We start from the raw sequence: 27,406 nt of genomic DNA on the forward strand, positions 1-27,406 counted from the left end.
TTGCAGGCTGCTGGTCCAGGGGCGTGTGTGCCCTGGTCCAGAGTGCTGTAGGAGGAGGTCCTAGCAAGGGGCGAGCAAGCCCCTTGTTCCCTTGGCAGAGACTGGGCTGTGCACACAGAGGCCTGCCAGCAGTGAAGACAGTGCGGGCAGCAAGGGGGTGTGGCAGGCAGCGCCGAGGTGGCAGGAGTCCTGCTTGAGAGTGGGGTCCTGACGGTTTTGTGCTCAGGCCCCAGTGGCCCCGGGCTCACACAGCCTCTGGACCTGCAGCTTCCCAGCAGGGCAAGAGGCACACAGGCAAGCCCCTGGGGCCTACTCGAATGAACTGTGCTCTGTCGAGGCCCTGCTGGCTGGCAGTGGCCTAGGCCAGCACAGGCCCTAGGGCTGGCTTTGGCCTGCCATCCACGTTCCTCACTCGGGCCGTTCTGCCTGTCAGACCCACCACTCCCTCGAAGTGTGCTTCTGAGGCCCTTGGACAGTTGGGGGAAGTGGAGGCTCTCCCAGCATGGGAGGCCTGCCCAGCACATTGCTCTGGGTGCAAAGAGGATTCCCTGCACCGCGGGCACCGGGACTACATTTTCTGCACACAGGAGACACTTGGCACACACCGTGTCTGCCCATGGAAAGCGGTGTGCCAGAGAGGCACCCACCTGGCATGTATGGCCCTCTCCCATAGACGCCCTCCATGCAGCAGGCTGTCGTGGATTCAGCTGCAGGCCTTTGTGGCTGGAGAGAAAGCAGCTCCTCTGGAGGCTCTGGGTCAGTGTGCACTCCCGTTCGAGGAAACGAGGCCTGTGGGGTGAGGTCCTTGCAAAGAATGGCAATCAGCCTGCTCCTTTCGATGAGACGCACGTGTGGTGAGAGAGGCTTGGCAGCAGAGAGAAAGCAAGAGGGGCATCCAGGGATGGGATGGGCATGCAGCTCGGAGGCCCCAGATCTCCTGCTTCCCAACCAGGGAAGGCCGGCTAGGCCCACCAGGCCCCATTCCCAAGTGCACACCCAGCTTCTGGATCGGCCCTTTCCCAGCCCTGAAAACACACACAGGCCGTACCCTGAGCCCTGCCGAGGGGGCACCTTTGCTCCCCGGGTGGGCCGAATGGCACGACTGGGTGAGGGCAGAGAAGGCCCCAGAAGGCCTTCAGGGAGCTGCCAGAGCAGAGCAGTGCTCAGGAAAAGGCACTCTTCTTTCTGCAGGCTGGATGCACCCTCGAGTTTCTGCTTGAGGCAGAGAGAGCTGAGCTAGGCGATTCCCTGGCTGAAGGCAAAGCAGAGAGTTTTTCGGTGGAGCGAGGGCTTCATCTGCTTGCCGACAAGCATGGAAGGTGAAGCCTGGCTGCCACTGAGTTCCTGAGCAGGTTTCCAAGCTGGAGGCCCTGTGGCTCTACAAGCTCGAGAGTCCTGCCTAGGACTTGCCTCTGGCAACAGAGTGGGGGCCAAGGGCCTGTGGGCTGCAGGGTGCTCGGAAGCCGCAGGGGAGGCTTTGGGCACCCAGTGCCCTGTGATGGAAAATGCTGCAGGCCTGAGCCTCCAGGAACTCCTGCAGGGCTTTGGAGTGGCAAAGCTGTCCTTAGCAGAAGGCTCCCTGCCCAGGGCTGCAGGCCTTTGTGGCTGGCTCAGCTGCAGCTTCCTTGCAGGCTGCTGGTCCAGGGGCGTGTGTGCCCTGGTCCAGAGTGCTGTAGGAGGAGGTCCTAGCAAGGGGCGAGCAAGCCCCTTGTTCCCTTGGCAGAGACTGGGCTGTGCACACAGAGGCCTGCCAGCAGTGAAGACAGTGCGGGCAGCAAGGGGGTGTGGCAGGCAGCGCCGAGGTGGCAGGAGTCCTGCTTGAGAGTGGGGTCCTGACGGTTTTGTGCTCAGGCCCCAGTGGCCCCGGGCTCACACAGCCTCTGGACCTGCAGCTTCCCAGCAGGGCAAGAGGCACACAGGCAAGCCCCTGGGGCCTACTCGAATGAACTGTGCTCTGTCGAGGCCCTGCTGGCTGGCAGTGGCCTAGGCCAGCACAGGCCCTAGGGCTGGCTTTGGCCTGCCATCCACGTTCCTCACTCGGGCCGTTCTGCCTGTCAGACCCACCACTCCCTCGAAGTGTGCTCCTGAGGCCCTTGGACAGTTGGGGGAAGTGGAGGCTCTCCCAGCATGGGAGGCCTGCCCAGCACATTGCTCTGGGTGCAAAGAGGATTCCCTGCACCGCGGGCACCGGGACTACATTTTCTGCACACAGGAGACACTTGGCACACACCGTGTCTGCCCATGGAAAGCGGTGTGCCAGAGAGGCACCCACCTGGCATGTATGGCCCTCTCCCATAGACGCCCTCCATGCAGCAGGCTGTCGTGGATTCAGCTGCAGGCCTTTGTGGCTGGAGAGACAGCAGCTCCTCTGGAGGCTCTGGGTCAGTGTGCACTCCCGTTCGAGGAAACGAGGCCTGTGGGGTGAGGTCCTTGCAAAGAATGGCAAGCAGCCTGCTCCTTTCGATGAGACGCACGTGTGGTGAGAGAGGCTTGGCAGCAGAGAGAAAGCAAGAGGGGCATCCAGGGATGGGATGGGCATGCAGCTCGGAGGCCCCAGATCTCCTGCTTCCCAACCAGGGAAGGCCGGCTAGGCCCCCCAGGCCCCATTCCCAAGTGCACACCCAGCTTCTGGATCGGCCCTTTCCCAGCCCTGAAAACACACACAGGCCGTACCCTGAGCCCTGCCGAGGGGGCACCTTTGCTCCCCGGGTGGGCCGAATGGCACGACTGGGTGAGGGCAGAGAAGGCCCCAGAAGGCCTTCAGGGAGCTGCCAGAGCAGAGCAGTGCTCAGGAAAAGGCACTCTTCTTTCTGCAGGCTGGATGCACCCTCGAGTTTCTGCTTGAGGCAGAGAGAGCTGAGCTAGGCGATTCCCTGGCTGAAGGCAAAGCAGAGAGTTTTTCGGTGGAGCGAGGGCTTCATCTGCTTGCCGACAAGCATGGAAGGTGAAGCCTGGCTGCCACTGAGTTCCTGAGCAGGTTTCCAAGCTGGAGGCCCTGTGGCTCTACAAGCTCGAGAGTCCTGCCTAGGACTTGCCTCTGGCAACAGAGTGGGGGCCAAGGGCCTGTGGGCTGCAGGGTGCTCGGAAGCCGCAGGGGAGGCTTTGGGCACCCAGTGCCCTGTGATGGAAAATGCTGCAGGCCTGAGCCTCCAGGAACTCCTGCAGGGCTTTGGAGTGGCAAAGCTGTCCTTAGCAGAAGGCTCCCTGCCCAGGGCTGCAGGCCTTTGTGGCTGGCTCAGCTGCAGCTTCCTTGCAGGCTGCTGGTCCAGGGGCGTGTGTGCCCTGGTCCAGAGTGCTGTAGGAGGAGGTCCTAGCAAGGGGCGAGCAAGCCCCTTGTTCCCTTGGCAGAGACTGGGCTGTGCACACAGAGGCCTGCCAGCAGTGAAGACAGTGCGGGCAGCAAGGGGGTGTGGCAGGCAGCGCCGAGGTGGCAGGAGTCCTGCTTGAGAGTGGGGTCCTGACGGTTTTGTGCTCAGGCCCCAGTGGCCCCGGGCTCACACAGCCTCTGGACCTGCAGCTTCCCAGCAGGGCAAGAGGCACACAGGCAAGCCCCTGGGGCCTACTCGAATGAACTGTGCTCTGTCGAGGCCCTGCTGGCTGGCAGTGGCCTAGGCCAGCACAGGCCCTAGGGCTGGCTTTGGCCTGCCATCCACGTTCCTCACTCGGGCCGTTCTGCCTGTCAGACCCACCACTCCCTCGAAGTGTGCTCCTGAGGCCCTTGGACAGTTGGGGGAAGTGGAGGCTCTCCCAGCATGGGAGGCCTGCCCAGCACATTGCTCTGGGTGCAAAGAGGATTCCCTGCACCGCGGGCACCGGGACTACATTTTCTGCACACAGGAGACACTTGGCACACACCGTGTCTGCCCATGGAAAGCGGTGTGCCAGAGAGGCACCCACCTGGGATTTATGGCCCTCTCCCATAGACGCCCTCCATGCAGCAGGCTGTCGTGGATTCAGCTGCAGGCCTTTGTGGCTGGAGAGACAGCAGCTCCTCTGGAGGCTCTGGGTCAGTGTGCACTCCCGATCGAGGAAACGAGGCCTGTGGGGTGAGGTCCTTGCAAAGAATGGCAAGCAGCCTGCTCCTTTCGATGAGACGCACGTGTGGTGAGAGAGGCTTGGCAGCAGAGAGAAGGCAAGAGGGGCATCCAGGGAGGGGATGGGCATGCAGCTCGGAGGCCCCAGATCTCCTGCTTCCCAACCAGGGAAGGCCGGCTAGGCCCACCAGGCCCCATTCCCAAGTGCACACCCAGCTTCTGGATCGGCCCTTTCCCAGCCCTGAAAACACACACAGGCCGTACCCTGAGCCCTGCCGAGGGGGCACCTTTGCTCCCCGGGTGTGCCGAATGGCACGACTGGGTGAGGGCAGAGAAGGCCCCAGAAGGCCTTCAGGGAGCTGCCAGAGCAGAGCAGTGCTCAGGAAAAGGCACTCTTCTTTCTGCAGGCTGGATGCACCCTCGAGTTTCTGCTTGAGGCAGAGAGAGCTGAGCTAGGCGATTCCCTGGCTGAAGGCAAAGCAGAGAGTTTTTCGGTGGAGCGAGGGCTTCATCTGCTTGCCGACAAGCATGGAAGGTGAAGCCTGGCTGCCACTGAGTTCCTGAGCAGGTTTCCAAGCTGGAGGCCCTGTGGCTCTACAAGCTCGAGAGTCCTGCCTAGGACTTGCCTCTGGCAACAGAGTGGGGGCCAAGGGCCTGTGGGCTGCAGGGTGCTCGGAAGCTGCAGGGGAGGCTTTGGGCACCCAGTGCCCTGTGATGGAAAATGCTGCAGGCCTGAGCCTCCAGGAACTCCTGCAGGGCTTTGGAGTGGCAAAGCTGTCCTTAGCAGAAGGCTCCCTGCCCAGGGCTGCAGGCCTTTGGGGCTGGCTCAGCTGCAGCTTCCTTGCAGGCTGCTGGTCCAGGGGCGTGTGTGCCCTGGTCCAGAGTGCTGTAGGAGGAGGTCCTAGCAAGGGGCGAGCAAGCCCCTTGTTCCCTTGGCAGAGACTGGGCTGTGCACACAGAGGCCTGCCAGCAGTGAAGACAGTGCGGGCAGCAAGGGGGTGTGGCAGGCAGCGCCGAGGTGGCAGGAGTCCTGCTTGAGAGTGGGGTCCTGACGGTTTTGTGCTCAGGCCCCAGTGGCCCCGGGCTCACACAGCCTCTGGACCTGCAGCTTCCCAGCAGGGCAAGAGGCACACAGGCAAGCCCCTGGGGCCTACTCGAATGAACTGTGCTCTGTCGAGGCCCTGCTGGCTGGCAGTGGCCTAGGCCAGCACAGGCCCTAGGGCTGGCTTTGGCCTGCCATCCACGTTCCTCACTCGGGCCGTTCTGCCTGTCAGACCCACCACTCCCTCGAAGTGTGCTTCTGAGGCCCTTGGACAGTTGGGGGAAGTGGAGGCTCTCCCAGCATGGGAGGCCTGCCCAGCACATTGCTCTGGGTGCAAAGAGGATTCCCTGCACCGCGGGCACCGGGACTACATTTTCTGCACACAGGAGACACTTGGCACACACCGTGTCTGCCCATGGAAAGCGGTGTGCCAGAGAGGCACCCACCTGGGATGTATGGCCCTCTCCCATAGACGCCCTCCATGCAGCAGGCTGTCGTGGATTCAGCTGCAGGCCTTTGTGGCTGGAGAGACAGCAGCTCCTCTGGAGGCTCTGGGTCAGTGTGCACTCCCGTTCGAGGAAACGAGGCCTGTGGGGTGAGGTCCTTGCAAAGAATGGCAAGCAGCCTGCTCCTTTCGATGAGACGCACGTGTGGTGAGAGAGGCTTGGCAGCAGAGAGAAAGCAAGAGGGGCATCCAGGGAGGGGATGGGCATGCAGCTCGGAGGCCCCAGATCTCCTGCTTCCCAACTAGGGAAGGCCGGCTAGGCCCACCAGGCCCCATTCCCAAGTGCACACCCAGCTTCTGGATCGGCCCTTTCCCAGCCCTGAAAACACACAGGCCGTACCCTGAGCCCTGCCGAGGGGGGACCTTTGCTCCCCGGGTGGGCCGAATGGCACGACTGGGTGAGGGCAGAGAAGGCCCCAGAAGGCCTTCAGGGAGCTGCCAGAGCAGAGCAGTGCTCAGGAAAAGGCACTCTTCTTTCTGCAGGCTGGATGCACCCTCGAGTTTCTGCTTGAGGCAGAGAGAGCTGAGCTAGGCGATTCCCTGGCTGAAGGCAAAGCAGAGAGTTTTTCGGTGGAGCGAGGGCTCCATCTGCTGGCTCACAAGCATGGAAGGTGAAGCCTGGCTGCCACTGAGTTCCTGAGCAGGTTTCCAAGCTGGAGGCCCTGTGGCTCTACAAGCTCGAGAGTCCTGCCTAGGACTTGCCTCTGGCAACAGAGTGGGGGCCAAGGGCCTGTGGGCTGCAGGGTGCTCGGAAGCCGCAGGGGAGGCTTTGGGCACCCAGTGCCCTGTGATGGAAAATGCTGCAGGCCTGAGCCTCCAGGAACTCCTGCAGGGCTTTGGAGTGGCAAAGCTGTCCTTAGCAGAAGGCTCCCTGCCCAGGGCTGCAGGCCTTTGGGGCTGGCTCAGCTGCAGCTTCCTTGCAGGCTGCTGGTCCAGGGGCGTGTGTGCCCTGGTCCAGAGTGCTGTAGGAGGAGGTCCTAGCAAGGGGCGAGCAAGCCCCTTGTTCCCTTGGCAGAGACTGGGCTGTGCACACAGAGGCCTGCCAGCAGTGAAGACAGTGCGGGCAGCAAGGGGGTGTGGCAGGCAGCGCCGAGGTGGCAGGAGTCCTGCTTGAGAGTGGGGTCCTGACGGTTTTGTGCTCAGGCCCCAGTGGCCCCGGGCTCACACAGCCTCTGGACCTGCAGCTTCCCAGCAGGGCAAGAGGCACACAGGCAAGCCCCTGGGGCCTACTCGAATGAACTGTGCTCTGTCGAGGCCCTGCTGGCTGGCAGTGGCCTAGGCCAGCACAGGCCCTAGGGCTGGCTTTGGCCTGCCATCCACGTTCCTCACTCGGGCCGTTCTGCCTGTCAGACCCACCACTCCCTCGAAGTGTGCTTCTGAGGCCCTTGGACAGTTGGGGGAAGTGGAGGCTCTCCCAGCATGGGAGGCCTGCCCAGCACATTGCTCTGGGTGCAAAGAGGATTCCCTGCACCGCGGGCACCAGGACTACATTTTCTGCACACAGGAGACACTTGGCACACACCGTGTCTGCCCATGGAAAGCGGTGTGCCAGAGAGGCACCCACCTGGCATGTATGGCCCTCTCCCATAGACGCCCTCCATGCAGCAGGCTGTCGTGGATTCAGCTGCAGGCCTTTGTGGCTGGAGAGAAAGCAGCTCCTCTGGAGGCTCTGGGTCAGTGTGCACTCCCGTTCGAGGAAACGAGGCCTGTGGGGTGAGGTCCTTGCAAAGAATGGCAATCAGCCTGCTCCTTTCGATGAGACGCACGTGTGGTGAGAGAGGCTTGGCAGCAGAGAGAAAGCAAGAGGGGCATCCAGGGATGGGATGGGCATGCAGCTCGGAGGCCCCAGATCTCCTGCTTCCCAACCAGGGAAGGCCGGCTAGGCCCACCAGGCCCCATTCCCAAGTGCACACCCAGCTTCTGGATCGGCCCTTTCCCAGCCCTGAAAACACACACAGGCCGTACCCTGAGCCCTGCCGAGGGGGCACCTTTGCTCCCCGGGTGGGCCGAATGGCACGACTGGGTGAGGGCAGAGAAGGCCCCAGAAGGCCTTCAGGGAGCTGCCAGAGCAGAGCAGTGCTCAGGAAAAGGCACTCTTCTTTCTGCAGGCTGGATGCACCCTCGAGTTTCTGCTTGAGACAGAGAGAGCTGAGCTAGGCGATTCCCTGGCTGAAGGCAAAGCAGAGAGTTTTTCGGTGGAGCGAGGGCTTCATCTGCTTGCCGACAAGCATGGAAGGTGAAGCCTGGCTGCCACTGAGTTCCTGAGCAGGTTTCCAAGCTGGAGGCCCTGTGGCTCTACAAGCTCGAGAGTCCTGCCTAGGACTTGCCTCTGGCAACAGAGTGGGGGCCAAGGGCCTGTGGGCTGCAGGGTGCTCGGAAGCCACAGGGGAGGCTTTGGGCACCCAGTGCCCTGTGATGGAAAATGCTGCAGGCCTGAGCCTCCAGGAACTCCTGCAGGGCTTTGGAGTGGCAAAGCTGTCCTTAGCAGAAGGCTCCCTGCCCAGGGCTGCAGGCCTTTGTGGCTGGCTCAGCTGCAGCTTCCTTGCAGGCTGCTGGTCCAGGGGCGTGTGTGCCCTGGTCCAGAGTGCTGTAGGAGGAGGTCCTAGCAAGGGGCGAGCAAGCCCCTTGTTCCCTTGGCAGAGACTGGGCTGTGCACACAGAGGCCTGCCAGCAGTGAAGACAGTGCGGGCAGCAAGGGGGTGTGGCAGGCAGCGCCGAGGTGGCAGGAGTCCTGCTTGAGAGTGGGGTCCTGACGGTTTTGTGCTCAGGCCCCAGTGGCCCCGGGCTCACACAGCCTCTGGACCTGCAGCTTCCCAGCAGGGCAAGAGGCACACAGGCAAGCCCCTGGGGCCTACTCGAATGAACTGTGCTCTGTCGAGGCCCTGCTGGCTGGCAGTGGCCTAGGCCAGCACAGGCCCTAGGGCTGGCTTTGGCCTGCCATCCACGTTCCTCACTCGGGCCGTTCTGCCTGTCAGACCCACCACTCCCTCGAAGTGTGCTCCTGAGGCCCTTGGACAGTTGGGGGAAGTGGAGGCTCTCCCAGCATGGGAGGCCTGCCCAGCACATTGCTCTGGGTGCAAAGAGGATTCCCTGCACCGCGGGCACCGGGACTACATTTTCTGCACACAGGAGACACTTGGCACACACCGTGTCTGCCCATGGAAAGCGGTGTGCCAGAGAGGCACCCACCTGGGATTTATGGCCCTCTCCCATAGACGCCCTCCATGCAGCAGGCTGTCGTGGATTCAGCTGCAGGCCTTTGTGGCTGGAGAGACAGCAGCTCCTCTGGAGGCTCTGGGTCAGTGTGCACTCCCGATCGAGGAAACGAGGCCTGTGGGGTGAGGTCCTTGCAAAGAATGGCAAGCAGCCTGCTCCTTTCGATGAGACGCACGTGTGGTGAGAGAGGCTTGGCAGCAGAGAGAAGGCAAGAGGGGCATCCAGGGAGGGGATGGGCATGCAGCTCGGAGGCCCCAGATCTCCTGCTTCCCAACCAGGGAAGGCCGGCTAGGCCCACCAGGCCCCATTCCCAAGTGCACACCCAGCTTCTGGATCGGCCCTTTCCCAGCCCTGAAAACACACACAGGCCGTACCCTGAGCCCTGCCGAGGGGGCACCTTTGCTCCCCGGGTGTGCCGAATGGCACGACTGGGTGAGGGCAGAGAAGGCCCCAGAAGGCCTTCAGGGAGCTGCCAGAGCAGAGCAGTGCTCAGGAAAAGGCACTCTTCTTTCTGCAGGCTGGATGCACCCTCGAGTTTCTGCTTGAGGCAGAGAGAGCTGAGCTAGGCGATTCCCTGGCTGAAGGCAAAGCAGAGAGTTTTTCGGTGGAGCGAGGGCTTCATCTGCTTGCCGACAAGCATGGAAGGTGAAGCCTGGCTGCCACTGAGTTCCTGAGCAGGTTTCCAAGCTGGAGGCCCTGTGGCTCTACAAGCTCGAGAGTCCTGCCTAGGACTTGCCTCTGGCAACAGAGTGGGGGCCAAGGGCCTGTGGGCTGCAGGGTGCTCGGAAGCTGCAGGGGAGGCTTTGGGCACCCAGTGCCCTGTGATGGAAAATGCTGCAGGCCTGAGCCTCCAGGAACTCCTGCAGGGCTTTGGAGTGGCAAAGCTGTCCTTAGCAGAAGGCTCCCTGCCCAGGGCTGCAGGCCTTTGGGGCTGGCTCAGCTGCAGCTTCCTTGCAGGCTGCTGGTCCAGGGGCGTGTGTGCCCTGGTCCAGAGTGCTGTAGGAGGAGGTCCTAGCAAGGGGCGAGCAAGCCCCTTGTTCCCTTGGCAGAGACTGGGCTGTGCACACAGAGGCCTGCCAGCAGTGAAGACAGTGCGGGCAGCAAGGGGGTGTGGCAGGCAGCGCCGAGGTGGCAGGAGTCCTGCTTGAGAGTGGGGTCCTGACGGTTTTGTGCTCAGGCCCCAGTGGCCCCGGGCTCACACAGCCTCTGGACCTGCAGCTTCCCAGCAGGGCAAGAGGCACACAGGCAAGCCCCTGGGGCCTACTCGAATGAACTGTGCTCTGTCGAGGCCCTGCTGGCTGGCAGTGGCCTAGGCCAGCACAGGCCCTAGGGCTGGCTTTGGCCTGCCATCCACGTTCCTCACTCGGGCCGTTCTGCCTGTCAGACCCACCACTCCCTCGAAGTGTGCTCCTGAGGCCCTTGGACAGTTGGGGGAAGTGGAGGCTCTCCCAGCATGGGAGGCCTGCCCAGCACATTGCTCTGGGTGCAAAGAGGATTCCCTGCACCGCGGGCACCGGGACTACATTTTCTGCACACAGGAGACACTTGGCACACACCGTGTCTGCCCATGGAAAGCGGTGTGCCAGAGAGGCACCCACCTGGCATGTACGGCCCTCTCCCATAGACGCCCTCCATGCAGCAGGCTGTCGTGGATTCAGCTGCAGGCCTTTGTGGCTGGAGAGACAGCAGCTCCTCTGGAGGCTCTGGGTCAGTGTGCACTCCCGTTCGAGGAAACGAGGCCTGTGGGGTGAGGTCCTTGCAAAGAATGGCAAGCAGCCTGCTCCTTTCGATGAGACGCACGTGTGGTGAGAGAGGCTTGGCAGCAGAGAGAAAGCAAGAGGGGCATCCAGGGAGGGGATGGGCATGCAGCTCGGAGGCCCCAGATCTCCTGCTTCCCAACTAGGGAAGGCCGGCTAGGCCCACCAGGCCCCATTCCCAAGTGCACACCCAGCTTCTGGATCGGCCCTTTCCCAGCCCTGAAAGCACACAGGCCGTACCCTGAGCCCTGCCGAGGGGGGACCTTTGCTCCCCGGGTGGGCCGAATGGCACGACTGGGTGAGGGCAGAGAAGGCCCCAGAAGGCCTTCAGGGAGCTGCCAGAGCAGAGCAGTGCTCAGGAAAAGGCACTCTTCTTTCTGCAGGCTGGATGCACCCTCGAGTTTCTGCTTGAGGCAGAGAGAGCTGAGCTAGGCGATTCCCTGGCTGAAGGCAAAGCAGAGAGTTTTTCGGTGGAGCGAGGGCTCCATCTGCTGGCCCACAAGCATGGAAGGTGAAGCCTGGCTGCCACTGAGTTCCTGAGCAGGTTTCCAAGCTGGAGGCCCTGTGGCTCTACAAGCTCGAGAGTCCTGCCTAGGACTTGCCTCTGGCAACAGAGTGGGGGCCAAGGGCCTGTGGGCTGCAGGGTGCTCGGAAGCCGCAGGGGAGGCTTTGGGCACCCAGTGCCCTGTGATGGAAAATGCTGCAGGCCTGAGCCTCCAGGAACTCCTGCAGGGCTTTGGAGTGGCAAAGCTGTCCTTAGCAGAAGGCTCCCTGCCCAGGGCTGCAGGCCTTTGGGGCTGGCTCAGCTGCAGCTTCCTTGCAGGCTGCTGGTCCAGGGGCGTGTGTGCCCTGGTCCAGAGTGCTGTAGGAGGAGGTCCTAGCAAGGGGCGAGCAAGCCCCTTGTTCCCTTGGCAGAGACTGGGCTGTGCACACAGAGGCCTGCCAGCAGTGAAGACAGTGCGGGCAGCAAGGGGGTGTGGCAGGCAGCGCCGAGGTGGCAGGAGTCCTGCTTGAGAGTGGGGTCCTGACGGTTTTGTGCTCAGGCCCCAGTGGCCCCGGGCTCACACAGCCTCTGGACCTGCAGCTTCCCAGCAGGGCAAGAGGCACACAGGCAAGCCCCTGGGGCCTACTTGAATGAACTGTGCTCTGTCGAGGCCCTGCTGGCTGGCAGTGGCCTAGGCCAGCACAGGCCCTAGGGCTGGCTTTGGCCTGCCATCCACGTTCCTCACTCGGGCCGTTCTGCCTGTCAGACCCACCACTCCCTCGAAGTGTGCTTCTGAGGCCCTTGGACAGTTGGGGGAAGTGGAGGCTCTCCCAGCATGGGAGGCCTGCCCAGCACATTGCTCTGGGTGCAAAGAGGATTCCCTGCACCGCGGGCACCGGGACTACATTTTCTGCACACAGGAGACACTTGGCACACACCGTGTCTGCCCATGGAAAGCGGTGTGCCAGAGAGGCACCCACCTGGCATGTATGGCCCTCTCCCATAGACGCCCTCCATGCAGCAGGCTGTCGTGGATTCAGCTGCAGGCCTTTGTGGCTGGAGAGACAGCAGCTCCTCTGGAGGCTCTGGGTCAGTGTGCACTCCCGTTCGAGGAAACGAGGCCTGTGGGGTGAGGTCCTTGCAAAGAATGGCAAGCAGCCTGCTCCTTTCGATGAGACGCACGTGTGGTGAGAGAGGCTTGGCAGCAGAGAGAAGGCAAGAGGGGCATCCAGGGAGGGGATGGGCATGCAGCTCGGAGGCCCCAGATCTCCTGCTTCCCAACCAGGGAAGGCCGGCTAGGCCCACCAGGCCCCATTCCCAAGTGCACACCCAGCTTCTGGATCGGCCCTTTCCCAGCCCTGAAAACACACACAGGCCGTACCCTGAGCTCTGCCGAGGGGGCACCTTTGCTCCCCGGGTGGGCCGAATGGCACGACTGGGTGAGGGCAGAGAAGGCCCCAGAAGGCCTTCAGGGAGCTGCCAGAGCAGAGCAGTGCTCAGGAAAAGGCACTCTTCTTTCTGCAGGCTGGATGCACCCTCGAGTTTCTGCTTGAGGCAGAGAGAGCTGAGCTAGGCGATTCCCTGGCTGAAGGCAAAGCAGAGAGTTTTTCGGTGGAGCGAGGGCTTCATCTGCTTGCCGACAAGCATGGAAGGTGAAGCCTGGCTGCCACTGAGTTCCTGAGCAGGTTTCCAAGCTGGAGGCCCTGTGGCTCTACAAGCTCGAGAGTCCTGCCTAGGACTTGCCTCTGGCAACAGAGTGGGGGCCAAGGGCCTGTGGGCTGCAGGGTGCTCGGAAGCCGCAGGGGAGGCTTTGGGCACCCAGTGCCCTGTGATGGAAAATGCTGCAGGCCTGAGCCTCCAGGAACTCCTGCAGGGCTTTGGAGTGGCAAAGCTGTCCTTAGCAGAAGGCTCCCTGCCCAGGGCTGCAGGCCTTTGGGGCTGGCTCAGCTGCAGCTTCCTTGCAGGCTGCTGGTCCAGGGGCGTGTGTGCCCTGGTCCAGAGTGCTGTAGGAGGAGGTCCTAGCAAGGGGCGAGCAAGCCCCTTGTTCCCTTGGCAGAGACTGGGCTGTGCACACAGAGGCCTGCCAGCAGTGAAGACAGTGCGGGCAGCAAGGGGGTGTGGCAGGCAGCGCCGAGGTGGCAGGAGTCCTGCTTGAGAGTGGGGTCCTGACGGTTTTGTGCTCAGGCCCCAGTGGCCCCGGGCTCACACAGCCTCTGGACCTGCAGCTTCCCAGCAGGGCAAGAGGCACACAGGCAAGCCCCTGGGGCCTACTCGAATGAACTGTGCTCTGTCGAGGCCCTGCTGGCTGGCAGTGGCCTAGGCCAGCACAGGCCCTAGGGCTGGCTTTGGCCTGCCATCCACGTTCCTCACTCGGGCCGTTCTGCCTGTCAGACCCACCACTCCCTCGAAGTGTGCTCCTGAGGCCCTTGGACAGTTGGGGGAAGTGGAGGCTCTCCCAGCATGGGAGGCCTGCCCAGCACATTGCTCTGGGTGCAAAGAGGATTCCCTGCACCGCGGGCACCGGGACTACATTTTCTGCACACAGGAGACACTTGGCACACACCGTGTCTGCCCATGGAAAGCGGTGTGCCAGAGAGGCACCCACCTGGGATGTATGGCCCTCTCCCATAGACGCCCTCCATGCAGCAGGCTGTCGTGGATTCAGCTGCAGGCCTTTGTGGCTGGAGAGACAGCAGCTCCTCTGGAGGCTCTGGGTCAGTGTGCACTCCCGTTCGAGGAAACGAGGCCTGTGGGGTGAGGTCCTTGCAAAGAATGGCAAGCAGCCTGCTCCTTTCGATGAGACGCACGTGTGGTGAGAGAGGCTTGGCAGCAGAGAGAAAGCAAGAGGGGCATCCAGGGAGGGGATGGGCATGCAGCTCGGAGGCCCCAGATCTCCTGCTTCCCAACTAGGGAAGGCCGGCTAGGCCCACCAGGCCCCATTCCCAAGTGCACACCCAGCTTCTGGATCGGCCCTTTCCCAGCCCTGAAAACACACAGGCCGTACCCTGAGCCCTGCCGAGGGGGGACCTTTGCTCCCCGGGTGGGCCGAATGGCACGACTGGGTGAGGGCAGAGAAGGCCCCAGAAGGCCTTCAGGGAGCTGCCAGAGCAGAGCAGTGCTCAGGAAAAGGCACTCTTCTTTCTGCAGGCTGGATGCACCCTCGAGTTTCTGCTTGAGGCAGAGAGAGCTGAGCTAGGCGATTCCCTGGCTGAAGGCAAAGCAGAGAGTTTTTCGGTGGAGCGAGGGCTCCATCTGCTGGCTCACAAGCATGGAAGGTGAAGCCTGGCTGCCACTGAGTTCCTGAGCAGGTTTCCAAGCTGGAGGCCCTGTGGCTCTACAAGCTCGAGAGTCCTGCCTAGGACTTGCCTCTGGCAACAGAGTGGGGGCCAAGGGCCTGTGGGCTGCAGGGTGCTCGGAAGCCGCAGGGGAGGCTTTGGGCACCCAGTGCCCTGTGATGGAAAATGCTGCAGGCCTGAGCCTCCAGGAACTCCTGCAGGGCTTTGGAGTGGCAAAGCTGTCCTTAGCAGAAGGCTCCCTGCCCAGGGCTGCAGGCCTTTGGGGCTGGCTCAGCTGCAGCTTCCTTGCAGGCTGCTGGTCCAGGGGCGTGTGTGCCCTGGTCCAGAGTGCTGTAGGAGGAGGTCCTAGCAAGGGGCGAGCAAGCCCCTTGTTCCCTTGGCAGAGACTGGGCTGTGCACACAGAGGCCTGCCAGCAGTGAAGACAGTGCGGGCAGCAAGGGGGTGTGGCAGGCAGCGCCGAGGTGGCAGGAGTCCTGCTTGAGAGTGGGGTCCTGACGGTTTTGTGCTCAGGCCCCAGTGGCCCCGGGCTCACACAGCCTCTGGACCTGCAGCTTCCCAGCAGGGCAAGAGGCACACAGGCAAGCCCCTGGGGCCTACTCGAATGAACTGTGCTCTGTCGAGGCCCTGCTGGCTGGCAGTGGCCTAGGCCAGCACAGGCCCTAGGGCTGGCTTTGGCCTGCCATCCACGTTCCTCACTCGGGCCGTTCTGCCTGTCAGACCCACCACTCCCTCGAAGTGTGCTTCTGAGGCCCTTGGACAGTTGGGGGAAGTGGAGGCTCTCCCAGCATGGGAGGCCTGCCCAGCACATTGCTCTGGGTGCAAAGAGGATTCCCTGCACCGCGGGCACCGGGACTACATTTTCTGCACACAGGAGACACTTGGCACACACCGTGTCTGCCCATGGAAAGCGGTGTGCCAGAGAGGCACCCACCTGGCATGTATGGCCCTCTCCCATAGACGCCCTCCATGCAGCAGGCTGTCGTGGATTCAGCTGCAGGCCTTTGTGGCTGGAGAGACAGCAGCTCCTCTGGAGGCTCTGGGTCAGTGTGCACTCCCGTTCGAGGAAACGAGGCCTGTGGGGTGAGGTCCTTGCAAAGAATGGCAAGCAGCCTGCTCCTTTCGATGAGACGCACGTGTGGTGAGAGAGGCTTGGCAGCAGAGAGAAAGCAAGAGGGGCATCCAGGGATGGGATGGGCATGCAGCTCGGAGGCCCCAGATCTCCTGCTTCCCAACTAGGGAAGGCCGGCTAGGCCCACCAGGCCCCATTCCCAAGTGCACACCCAGCTTCTGGATCGGCCCTTTCCCAGCCCTGAAAACACACAGGCCGTACCCTGAGCCCTGCCGAGGGGGGACCTTTGCTCCCCGGGTGGGCCGAATGGCACGACTGGGTGAGGGCAGAGAAGGCCCCAGAAGGCCTTCAGGGAGCTGCCAGAGCAGAGCAGTGCTCAGGAAAAGGCACTCTTCTTTCTGCAGGCTGGATGCACCCTCGAGTTTCTGCTTGAGGCAGAGAGAGCTGAGCTAGGCGATTCCCTGGCTGAAGGCAAAGCAGAGAGTTTTTCGGTGGAGCGAGGGCTCCATCTGCTGGCTCACAAGCATGGAAGGTGAAGCCTGGCTGCCACTGAGTTCCTGAGCAGGTTTCCAAGCTGGAGGCCCTGTGGCTCTACAAGCTCGAGAGTCCTGCCTAGGACTTGCCTCTGGCAACAGAGTGGGGGCCAAGGGCCTGTGGGCTGCAGGGTGCTCGGAAGCCGCAGGGGAGGCTTTGGGCACCCAGTGCCCTGTGATGGAAAATGCTGCAGGCCTGAGCCTCCAGGAACTCCTGCAGGGCTTTGGAGTGGCAAAGCTGTCCTTAGCAGAAGGCTCCCTGCCCAGGGCTGCAGGCCTTTGGGGCTGGCTCAGCTGCAGCTTCCTTGCAGGCTGCTGGTCCAGGGGCGTGTGTGCCCTGGTCCAGAGTGCTGTAGGAGGAGGTCCTAGCAAGGGGCGAGCAAGCCCCTTGTTCCCTTGGCAGAGACTGGGCTGTGCACACAGAGGCCTGCCAGCAGTGAAGACAGTGCGGGCAGCAAGGGGGTGTGGCAGGCAGCGCCGAGGTGGCAGGAGTCCTGCTTGAGAGTGGGGTCCTGACGGTTTTGTGCTCAGGCCCCAGTGGCCCCGGGCTCACACAGCCTCTGGACCTGCAGCTTCCCAGCAGGGCAAGAGGCACACAGGCAAGCCCCTGGGGCCTACTCGAATGAACTGTGCTCTGTCGAGGCCCTGCTGGCTGGCAGTGGCCTAGGCCAGCACAGGCCCTAGGGCTGGCTTTGGCCTGCCATCCACGTTCCTCACTCGGGCCGTTCTGCCTGTCAGACCCACCACTCCCTCGAAGTGTGCTCCTGAGGCCCTTGGACAGTTGGGGGAAGTGGAGGCTCTCCCAGCATGGGAGGCCTGCCCAGCACATTGCTCTGGGTGCAAAGAGGATTCCCTGCACCGCGGGCACCGGGACTACATTTTCTGCACACAGGAGACACTTGGCACACACCGTGTCTGCCCATGGAAAGCGGTGTGCCAGAGAGGCACCCACCTGGCATGTATGGCCCTCTCCCATAGACGCCCTCCATGCAGCAGGCTGTCGTGGATTCAGCTGCAGGCCTTTGTGGCTGGAGAGACAGCAGCTCCTCTGGAGGCTCTGGGTCAGTGTGCACTCCCGTTCGAGGAAACGAGGCCTGTGGGGTGAGGTCCTTGCAAAGAATGGCAAGCAGCCTGCTCCTTTCGATGAGACGCACGTGTGGTGAGAGAGGCTTGGCAGCAGAGAGAAAGCAAGAGGGGCATCCAGGGAGGGGATGGGCATGCAGCTCGGAGGCCCCAGATCTCCTGCTTCCCAACTAGGGAAGGCCGGCTAGGCCCACCAGGCCCCATTCCCAAGTGCACACCCAGCTTCTGGATCGGCCCTTTCCCAGCCCTGAAAACACACAGGCCGTACCCTGAGCCCTGCCGAGGGGGGACCTTTGCTCCCCGGGTGGGCCGAATGGCACGACTGGGTGAGGGCAGAGAAGGCCCCAGAAGGCCTTCAGGGAGCTGCCAGAGCAGAGCAGTGCTCAGGAAAAGGCACTCTTCTTTCTGCAGGCTGGATGCACCCTCGAGTTTCTGCTTGAGGCAGAGAGAGCTGAGCTAGGCGATTCCCTGGCTGAAGGCAAAGCAGAGAGTTTTTCGGTGGAGCGAGGGCTCCATCTGCTGGCTCACAAGCATGGAAGGTGAAGCCTGGCTGCCACTGAGTTCCTGAGCAGGTTTCCAAGCTGGAGGCCCTGTGGCTCTACAAGCTCGAGAGTCCTGCCTAGGACTTGCCTCTGGCAACAGAGTGGGGGCCAAGGGCCTGTGGGCTGCAGGGTGCTCGGAAGCCGCAGGGGAGGCTTTGGGCACCCAGTGCCCTGTGATGGAAAATGCTGCAGGCCTGAGCCTCCAGGAACTCCTGCAGGGCTTTGGAGTGGCAAAGCTGTCCTTAGCAGAAGGCTCCCTGCCCAGGGCTGCAGGCCTTTGGGGCTGGCTCAGCTGCAGCTTCCTTGCAGGCTGCTGGTCCAGGGGCGTGTGTGCCCTGGTCCAGAGTGCTGTAGGAGGAGGTCCTAGCAAGGGGCGAGCAAGCCCCTTGTTCCCTTGGCAGAGACTGGGCTGTGCACACAGAGGCCTGCCAGCAGTGAAGACAGTGCGGGCAGCAAGGGGGTGTGGCAGGCAGCGCCGAGGTGGCAGGAGTCCTGCTTGAGAGTGGGGTCCTGACGGTTTTGTGCTCAGGCCCCAGTGGCCCCGGGCTCACACAGCCTCTGGACCTGCAGCTTCCCAGCAGGGCAAGAGGCACACAGGCAAGCCCCTGGGGCCTACTCGAATGAACTGTGCTCTGTCGAGGCCCTGCTGGCTGGCAGTGGCCTAGGCCAGCACAGGCCCTAGGGCTGGCTTTGGCCTGCCATCCACGTTCCTCACTCGGGCCGTTCTGCCTGTCAGACCCACCACTCCCTCGAAGTGTGCTTCTGAGGCCCTTGGACAGTTGGGGGAAGTGGAGGCTCTCCCAGCATGGGAGGCCTGCCCAGCACATTGCTCTGGGTGCAAAGAGGATTCCCTGCACCGCGGGCACCGGGACTACATTTTCTGCACACAGGAGACACTTGGCACACACCGTGTCTGCCCATGGAAAGCGGTGTGCCAGAGAGGCACCCACCTGGCATGTATGGCCCTCTCCCATAGACGCCCTCCATGCAGCAGGCTGTCGTGGATTCAGCTGCAGGCCTTTGTGGCTGGAGAGACAGCAGCTCCTCTGGAGGCTCTGGGTCAGTGTGCACTCCCGTTCGAGGAAACGAGGCCTGTGGGGTGAGGTCCTTGCAAAGAATGGCAAGCAGCCTGCTCCTTTCGATGAGACGCACGTGTGGTGAGAGAGGCTTGGCAGCAGAGAGAAAGCAAGAGGGGCATCCAGGGAGGGGATGGGCATGCAGCTCGGAGGCCCCAGATCTCCTGCTTCCCAACTAGGGAAGGCCGGCTAGGCCCACCAGGCCCCATTCCCAAGTGCACACCCAGCTTCTGGATCGGCCCTTTCCCAGCCCTGAAAACACACAGGCCGTACCCTGAGCCCTGCCGAGGGGGGACCTTTGCTCCCCGGGTGGGCCGAATGGCACGACTGGGTGAGGGCAGAGAAGGCCCCAGAAGGCCTTCAGGGAGCTGCCAGAGCAGAGCAGTGCTCAGGAAAAGGCAATCTTCTTTCTGCAGGCTGGATGCACCCTCGAGTTTCTGCTTGAGGCAGAGAGAGCTGAGCTAGGCGATTCCCTGGCTGAAGGCAAAGCAGAGAGTTTTTCGGTGGAGCGAGGGCTCCATCTGCTGGCTCACAAGCATGGAAGGTGAAGCCTGGCTGCCACTGAGTTCCTGAGCAGGTTTCCAAGCTGGAGGCCCTGTGGCTCTACAAGCTCGAGAGTCCTGCCTAGGACTTGCCTCTGGCAACAGAGTGGGGGCCAAGGGCCTGTGGGCTGCAGGGTGCTCGGAAGCCGCAGGGGAGGCTTTGGGCACCCAGTGCCCTGTGATGGAAAATGCTGCAGGCCTGAGCCTCCAGGAACTCCTGCAGGGCTTTGGAGTGGCAAAGCTGTCCTTAGCAGAAGGCTCCCTGCCCAGGGCTGCAGGCCTTTGTGGCTGGCTCAGCTGCAGCTTCCTTGCAGGCTGCTGGTCCAGGGGCGTGTGTGCCCTGGTCCAGAGTGCTGTAGGAGGAGGTCCTAGCAAGGGGCGAGCAAGCCCCTTGTTCCCTTGGCAGAGACTGGGCTGTGCACACAGAGGCCTGCCAGCAGTGAAGACAGTGCGGGCAGCAAGGGGGTGTGGCAGGCAGCGCCGAGGTGGCAGGAGTCCTGCTTGAGAGTGGGGTCCTGACGGTTTTGTGCTCAGGCCCCAGTGGCCCCGGGCTCACACAGCCTCTGGACCTGCAGCTTCCCAGCAGGGCAAGAGGCACACAGGCAAGCCCCTGGGGCCTACTCGAATGAACTGTGCTCTGTCGAGGCCCTGCTGGCTGGCAGTGGCCTAGGCCAGCACAGGCCCTAGGGCTGGCTTTGGCCTGCCATCCACGTTCCTCACTCGGGCTGTTCTGCCTGTCAGACCCACCACTCCCTCGAAGTGTGCTCCTGAGGCCCTTGGACAGTTGGGGGAAGTGGAGGCTCTCCCAGCATGGGAGGCCTGCCCAGCACATTGCTCTGGGTGCAAAGAGGATTCCCTGCACCGCGGGCACCGGGACTACATTTTCTGCACACAGGAGACACTTGGCACACACCGTGTCTGCCCATGGAAAGCGGTGTGCCAGAGAGGCACCCACCTGGCATGTATGGCCCTCTCCCATAGACGCCCTCCATGCAGCAGGCTGTCGTGGATTCAGCTGCAGGCCTTTGTGGCTGGAGAGACAGCAGCTCCTCTGGAGGCTCTGGGTCAGTGTGCACTCCCGTTCGAGGAAACGAGGCCTGTGGGGTGAGGTCCTTGCAAAGAATGGCAAGCAGCCTGCTCCTTTTGATGAGACGCACGTGTGTTGAGAGAGGCTTGGCAGCAGAGAGAAAGCAAGAGGGGCATCCAGGGAGGGGATGGGCATGCAGCTCGGAGGCCCCAGATCTCCTGCTTCCCAACTAGGGAAGGCCGGCTAGGCCCACCAGGCCCCATTCCCAAGTGCACACCCAGCTTCTGGATCGGCCCTTTCCCAGCCCTGAAAACACACAGGCCGTACCCTGAGCCCTGCCGAGGGGGGACCTTTGCTCCCCGGGTGGGCCGAATGGCACGACTGGGTGAGGGCAGAGAAGGCCCCAGAAGGCCTTCAGGGAGCTGCCAGAGCAGAGCAGTGCTCAGGAAAAGGCACTCTTCTTTCTGCAGGCTGGATGCACCCTCGAGTTTCTGCTTGAGGCAGAGAGAGCTGAGCTAGGCGATTCCCTGGCTGAAGGCAAAGCAGAGAGTTTTTCGGTGGAGCGAGGGCTTCATCTGCTTGCCGACAAGCATGGAAGGTGAAGCCTGGCTGCCACTGAGTTCCTGAGCAGGTTTCCAAGCTGGAGGCCCTGTGGCTCTACAAGCTCGAGAGTCCTGCCTAGGACTTGCCTCTGGCAACAGAGTGGGGGCCAAGGGCCTGTGGGCTGCAGGGTGCTCGGAAGCCGCAGGGGAGGCTTTGGGCACCCAGTGCCCTGTGATGGAAAATGCTGCAGGCCTGAGCCTCCAGGAACTCCTGCAGGGCTTTGGAGTGGCAAAGCTGTCCTTAGCAGAAGGCTCCCTGCCCAGGGCTGCAGGCCTTTGGGGCTGGCTCAGCTGCAGCTTCCTTGCAGGCTGCTGGTCCAGGGGCGTGTGTGCCCTGGTCCAGAGTGCTGTAGGAGGAGGTCCTAGCAAGGGGCGAGCAAGCCCCTTGTTCCCTTGGCAGAGACTGGGCTGTGCACACAGAGGCCTGCCAGCAGTGAAGACAGTGCGGGCAGCAAGGGGGTGTGGCAGGCAGCGCCGAGGTGGCAGGAGTCCTGCTTGAGAGTGGGGTCCTGACGGTTTTGTGCTCAGGCCCCAGTGGCCCCGGGCTCACACAGCCTCTGGACCTGCAGCTTCCCAGCAGGGCAAGAGGCACACAGGCAAGCCCCTGGGGCCTACTCGAATGAACTGTGCTCTGTCGAGGCCCTGCTGGCTGGCAGTGGCCTAGGCCAGCACAGGCCCTAGGGCTGGCTTTGGCCTGCCATCCACGTTCCTCACTCGGGCCGTTCTGCCTGTCAGACCCACCACTCCCTCGAAGTGTGCTCCTGAGGCCCTTGGACAGTTGGGGGAAGTGGAGGCTCTCCCAGCATGGGAGGCCTGCCCAGCACATTGCTCTGGGTGCAAAGAGGATTCCCTGCACCGCGGGCACCGGGACTACATTTTCTGCACACAGGAGACACTTGGCACACACCGTGTCTGCCCATGGAAAGCGGTGTGCCAGAGAGGCACCCACCTGGGATGTATGGCCCTCTCCCATAGACGCCCTCCATGCAGCAGGCTGTCGTGGATTCAGCTGCAGGCCTTTGTGGCTGGAGAGACAGCAGCTCCTCTGGAGGCTCTGGGTCAGTGTGCACTCCCGTTCGAGGAAACGAGGCCTGTGGGGTGAGGTCCTTGCAAAGAATGGCAAGCAGCCTGCTCCTTTCGATGAGACGCACGTGTGGTGAGAGAGGCTTGGCAGCAGAGAGAAAGCAAGAGGGGCATCCAGGGAGGGGATGGGCATGCAGCTCGGAGGCCCCAGATCTCCTGCTTCCCAACTAGGGAAGGCCGGCTAGGCCCACCAGGCCCCATTCCCAAGTGCACACCCAGCTTCTGGATCGGCCCTTTCCCAGCCCTGAAAACACACAGGCCGTACCCTGAGCCCTGCCGAGGGGGGACCTTTGCTCCCCGGGTGGGCCGAATGGCACGACTGGGTGAGGGCAGAGAAGGCCCCAGAAGGCCTTCAGGGAGCTGCCAGAGCAGAGCAGTGCTCAGGAAAAGGCACTCTTCTTTCTGCAGGCTGGATGCACCCTCGAGTTTCTGCTTGAGGCAGAGAGAGCTGAGCTAGGCGATTCCCTGGCTGAAGGCAAAGCAGAGAGTTTTTCGGTGGAGCGAGGGCTCCATCTGCTGGCTCACAAGCATGGAAGGTGAAGCCTGGCTGCCACTGAGTTCCTGAGCAGGTTTCCAAGCTGGAGGCCCTGTGGCTCTACAAGCTCGAGAGTCCTGCCTAGGACTTGCCTCTGGCAACAGAGTGGGGGCCAAGGGCCTGTGGGCTGCAGGGTGCTCGGAAGCCGCAGGGGAGGCTTTGGGCACCCAGTGCCCTGTGATGGAAAATGCTGCAGGCCTGAGCCTCCAGGAACTCCTGCAGGGCTTTGGAGTGGCAAAGCTGTCCTTAGCAGAAGGCTCCCTGCCCAGGGCTGCAGGCCTTTGGGGCTGGCTCAGCTGCAGCTTCCTTGCAGGCTGCTGGTCCAGGGGCGTGTGTGCCCTGGTCCAGAGTGCTGTAGGAGGAGGTCCTAGCAAGGGGCGAGCAAGCCCCTTGTTCCCTTGGCAGAGACTGGGCTGTGCACACAGAGGCCTGCCAGCAGTGAAGACAGTGCGGGCAGCAAGGGGGTGTGGCAGGCAGCGCCGAGGTGGCAGGAGTCCTGCTTGAGAGTGGGGTCCTGACGGTTTTGTGCTCAGGCCCCAGTGGCCCCGGGCTCACACAGCCTCTGGACCTGCAGCTTCCCAGCAGGGCAAGAGGCACACAGGCAAGCCCCTGGGGCCTACTCGAATGAACTGTGCTCTGTCGAGGCCCTGCTGGCTGGCAGTGGCCTAGGCCAGCACAGGCCCTAGGGCTGGCTTTGGCCTGCCATCCACGTTCCTCACTCGGGCCGTTCTGCCTGTCAGACCCACCACTCCCTCGAAGTGTGCTTCTGAGGCCCTTGGACAGTTGGGGGAAGTGGAGGCTCTCCCAGCATGGGAGGCCTGCCCAGCACATTGCTCTGGGTGCAAAGAGGATTCCCTGCACCGCGGGCACCGGGACTACATTTTCTGCACACAGGAGACACTTGGCACACACCGTGTCTGCCCATGGAAAGCGGTGTGCCAGAGAGGCACCCACCTGGCATGTATGGCCCTCTCCCATAGACGCCCTCCATGCAGCAGGCTGTCGTGGATTCAGCTGCAGGCCTTTGTGGCTGGAGAGACAGCAGCTCCTCTGGAGGCTCTGGGTCAGTGTGCACTCCCGTTCGAGGAAACGAGGCCTGTGGGGTGAGGTCCTTGCAAAGAATGGCAAGCAGCCTGCTCCTTTCGATGAGACGCACGTGTGGTGAGAGAGGCTTGGCAGCAGAGAGAAAGCAAGAGGGGCATCCAGGGATGGGATGGGCATGCAGCTCGGAGGCCCCAGATCTCCTGCTTCCCAACTAGGGAAGGCCGGCTAGGCCCACCAGGCCCCATTCCCAAGTGCACACCCAGCTTCTGGATCGGCCCTTTCCCAGCCCTGAAAACACACAGGCCGTACCCTGAGCCCTGCCGAGGGGGGACCTTTGCTCCCCGGGTGGGCCGAATGGCACGACTGGGTGAGGGCAGAGAAGGCCCCAGAAGGCCTTCAGGGAGCTGCCAGAGCAGAGCAGTGCTCAGGAAAAGGCACTCTTCTTTCTGCAGGCTGGATGCACCCTCGAGTTTCTGCTTGAGGCAGAGAGAGCTGAGCTAGGCGATTCCCTGGCTGAAGGCAAAGCAGAGAGTTTTTCGGTGGAGCGAGGGCTCCATCTGCTGGCTCACAAGCATGGAAGGTGAAGCCTGGCTGCCACTGAGTTCCTGAGCAGGTTTCCAAGCTGGAGGCCCTGTGGCTCTACAAGCTCGAGAGTCCTGCCTAGGACTTGCCTCTGGCAACAGAGTGGGGGCCAAGGGCCTGTGGGCTGCAGGGTGCTCGGAAGCCGCAGGGGAGGCTTTGGGCACCCAGTGCCCTGTGATGGAAAATGCTGCAGGCCTGAGCCTCCAGGAACTCCTGCAGGGCTTTGGAGTGGCAAAGCTGTCCTTAGCAGAAGGCTCCCTGCCCAGGGCTGCAGGCCTTTGGGGCTGGCTCAGCTGCAGCTTCCTTGCAGGCTGCTGGTCCAGGGGCGTGTGTGCCCTGGTCCAGAGTGCTGTAGGAGGAGGTCCTAGCAAGGGGCGAGCAAGCCCCTTGTTCCCTTGGCAGAGACTGGGCTGTGCACACAGAGGCCTGCCAGCAGTGAAGACAGTGCGGGCAGCAAGGGGGTGTGGCAGGCAGCGCCGAGGTGGCAGGAGTCCTGCTTGAGAGTGGGGTCCTGACGGTTTTGTGCTCAGGCCCCAGTGGCCCCGGGCTCACACAGCCTCTGGACCTGCAGCTTCCCAGCAGGGCAAGAGGCACACAGGCAAGCCCCTGGGGCCTACTCGAATGAACTGTGCTCTGTCGAGGCCCTGCTGGCTGGCAGTGGCCTAGGCCAGCACAGGCCCTAGGGCTGGCTTTGGCCTGCCATCCACGTTCCTCACTCGGGCCGTTCTGCCTGTCAGACCCACCACTCCCTCGAAGTGTGCTCCTGAGGCCCTTGGACAGTTGGGGGAAGTGGAGGCTCTCCCAGCATGGGAGGCCTGCCCAGCACATTGCTCTGGGTGCAAAGAGGATTCCCTGCACCGCGGGCACCGGGACTACATTTTCTGCACACAGGAGACACTTGGCACACACCGTGTCTGCCCATGGAAAGCGGTGTGCCAGAGAGGCACCCACCTGGCATGTATGGCCCTCTCCCATAGACGCCCTCCATGCAGCAGGCTGTCGTGGATTCAGCTGCAGGCCTTTGTGGCTGGAGAGACAGCAGCTCCTCTGGAGGCTCTGGGTCAGTGTGCACTCCCGTTCGAGGAAACGAGGCCTGTGGGGTGAGGTCCTTGCAAAGAATGGCAAGCAGCCTGCTCCTTTCGATGAGACGCACGTGTGGTGAGAGAGGCTTGGCAGCAGAGAGAAAGCAAGAGGGGCATCCAGGGAGGGGATGGGCATGCAGCTCGGAGGCCCCAGATCTCCTGCTTCCCAACTAGGGAAGGCCGGCTAGGCCCACCAGGCCCCATTCCCAAGTGCACACCCAGCTTCTGGATCGGCCCTTTCCCAGCCCTGAAAACACACAGGCCGTACCCTGAGCCCTGCCGAGGGGGGACCTTTGCTCCCCGGGTGGGCCGAATGGCACGACTGGGTGAGGGCAGAGAAGGCCCCAGAAGGCCTTCAGGGAGCTGCCAGAGCAGAGCAGTGCTCAGGAAAAGGCACTCTTCTTTCTGCAGGCTGGATGCACCCTCGAGTTTCTGCTTGAGGCAGAGAGAGCTGAGCTAGGCGATTCCCTGGCTGAAGGCAAAGCAGAGAGTTTTTCGGTGGAGCGAGGGCTCCATCTGCTGGCTCACAAGCATGGAAGGTGAAGCCTGGCTGCCACTGAGTTCCTGAGCAGGTTTCCAAGCTGGAGGCCCTGTGGCTCTACAAGCTCGAGAGTCCTGCCTAGGACTTGCCTCTGGCAACAGAGTGGGGGCCAAGGGCCTGTGGGCTGCAGGGTGCTCGGAAGCCGCAGGGGAGGCTTTGGGCACCCAGTGCCCTGTGATGGAAAATGCTGCAGGCCTGAGCCTCCAGGAACTCCTGCAGGGCTTTGGAGTGGCAAAGCTGTCCTTAGCAGAAGGCTCCCTGCCCAGGGCTGCAGGCCTTTGGGGCTGGCTCAGCTGCAGCTTCCTTGCAGGCTGCTGGTCCAGGGGCGTGTGTGCCCTGGTCCAGAGTGCTGTAGGAGGAGGTCCTAGCAAGGGGCGAGCAAGCCCCTTGTTCCCTTGGCAGAGACTGGGCTGTGCACACAGAGGCCTGCCAGCAGTGAAGACAGTGCGGGCAGCAAGGGGGTGTGGCAGGCAGCGCCGAGGTGGCAGGAGTCCTGCTTGAGAGTGGGGTCCTGACGGTTTTGTGCTCAGGCCCCAGTGGCCCCGGGCTCACACAGCCTCTGGACCTGCAGCTTCCCAGCAGGGCAAGAGGCACACAGGCAAGCCCCTGGGGCCTACTCGAATGAACTGTGCTCTGTCGAGGCCCTGCTGGCTGGCAGTGGCCTAGGCCAGCACAGGCCCTAGGGCTGGCTTTGGCCTGCCATCCACGTTCCTCACTCGGGCCGTTCTGCCTGTCAGACCCACCACTCCCTCGAAGTGTGCTTCTGAGGCCCTTGGACAGTTGGGGGAAGTGGAGGCTCTCCCAGCATGGGAGGCCTGCCCAGCACATTGCTCTGGGTGCAAAGAGGATTCCCTGCACCGCGGGCACCGGGACTACATTTTCTGCACACAGGAGACACTTGGCACACACCGTGTCTGCCCATGGAAAGCGGTGTGCCAGAGAGGCACCCACCTGGCATGTATGGCCCTCTCCCATAGACGCCCTCCATGCAGCAGGCTGTCGTGGATTCAGCTGCAGGCCTTTGTGGCTGGAGAGACAGCAGCTCCTCTGGAGGCTCTGGGTCAGTGTGCACTCCCGTTCGAGGAAACGAGGCCTGTGGGGTGAGGTCCTTGCAAAGAATGGCAAGCAGCCTGCTCCTTTCGATGAGACGCACGTGTGGTGAGAGAGGCTTGGCAGCAGAGAGAAAGCAAGAGGGGCATCCAGGGAGGGGATGGGCATGCAGCTCGGAGGCCCCAGATCTCCTGCTTCCCAACTAGGGAAGGCCGGCTAGGCCCACCAGGCCCCATTCCCAAGTGCACACCCAGCTTCTGGATCGGCCCTTTCCCAGCCCTGAAAACACACAGGCCGTACCCTGAGCCCTGCCGAGGGGGGACCTTTGCTCCCCGGGTGGGCCGAATGGCACGACTGGGTGAGGGCAGAGAAGGCCCCAGAAGGCCTTCAGGGAGCTGCCAGAGCAGAGCAGTGCTCAGGAAAAGGCAATCTTCTTTCTGCAGGCTGGATGCACCCTCGAGTTTCTGCTTGAGGCAGAGAGAGCTGAGCTAGGCGATTCCCTGGCTGAAGGCAAAGCAGAGAGTTTTTCGGTGGAGCGAGGGCTCCATCTGCTGGCTCACAAGCATGGAAGGTGAAGCCTGGCTGCCACTGAGTTCCTGAGCAGGTTTCCAAGCTGGAGGCCCTGTGGCTCTACAAGCTCGAGAGTCCTGCCTAGGACTTGCCTCTGGCAACAGAGTGGG

This window comes from Hippopotamus amphibius, chromosome 3 (assembly GCF_030028045.1).
Source record: "Hippopotamus amphibius kiboko isolate mHipAmp2 chromosome 3, mHipAmp2.hap2, whole genome shotgun sequence".
In the NCBI taxonomy this organism is placed as follows: Eukaryota; Metazoa; Chordata; class Mammalia; order Artiodactyla; family Hippopotamidae; genus Hippopotamus; species Hippopotamus amphibius.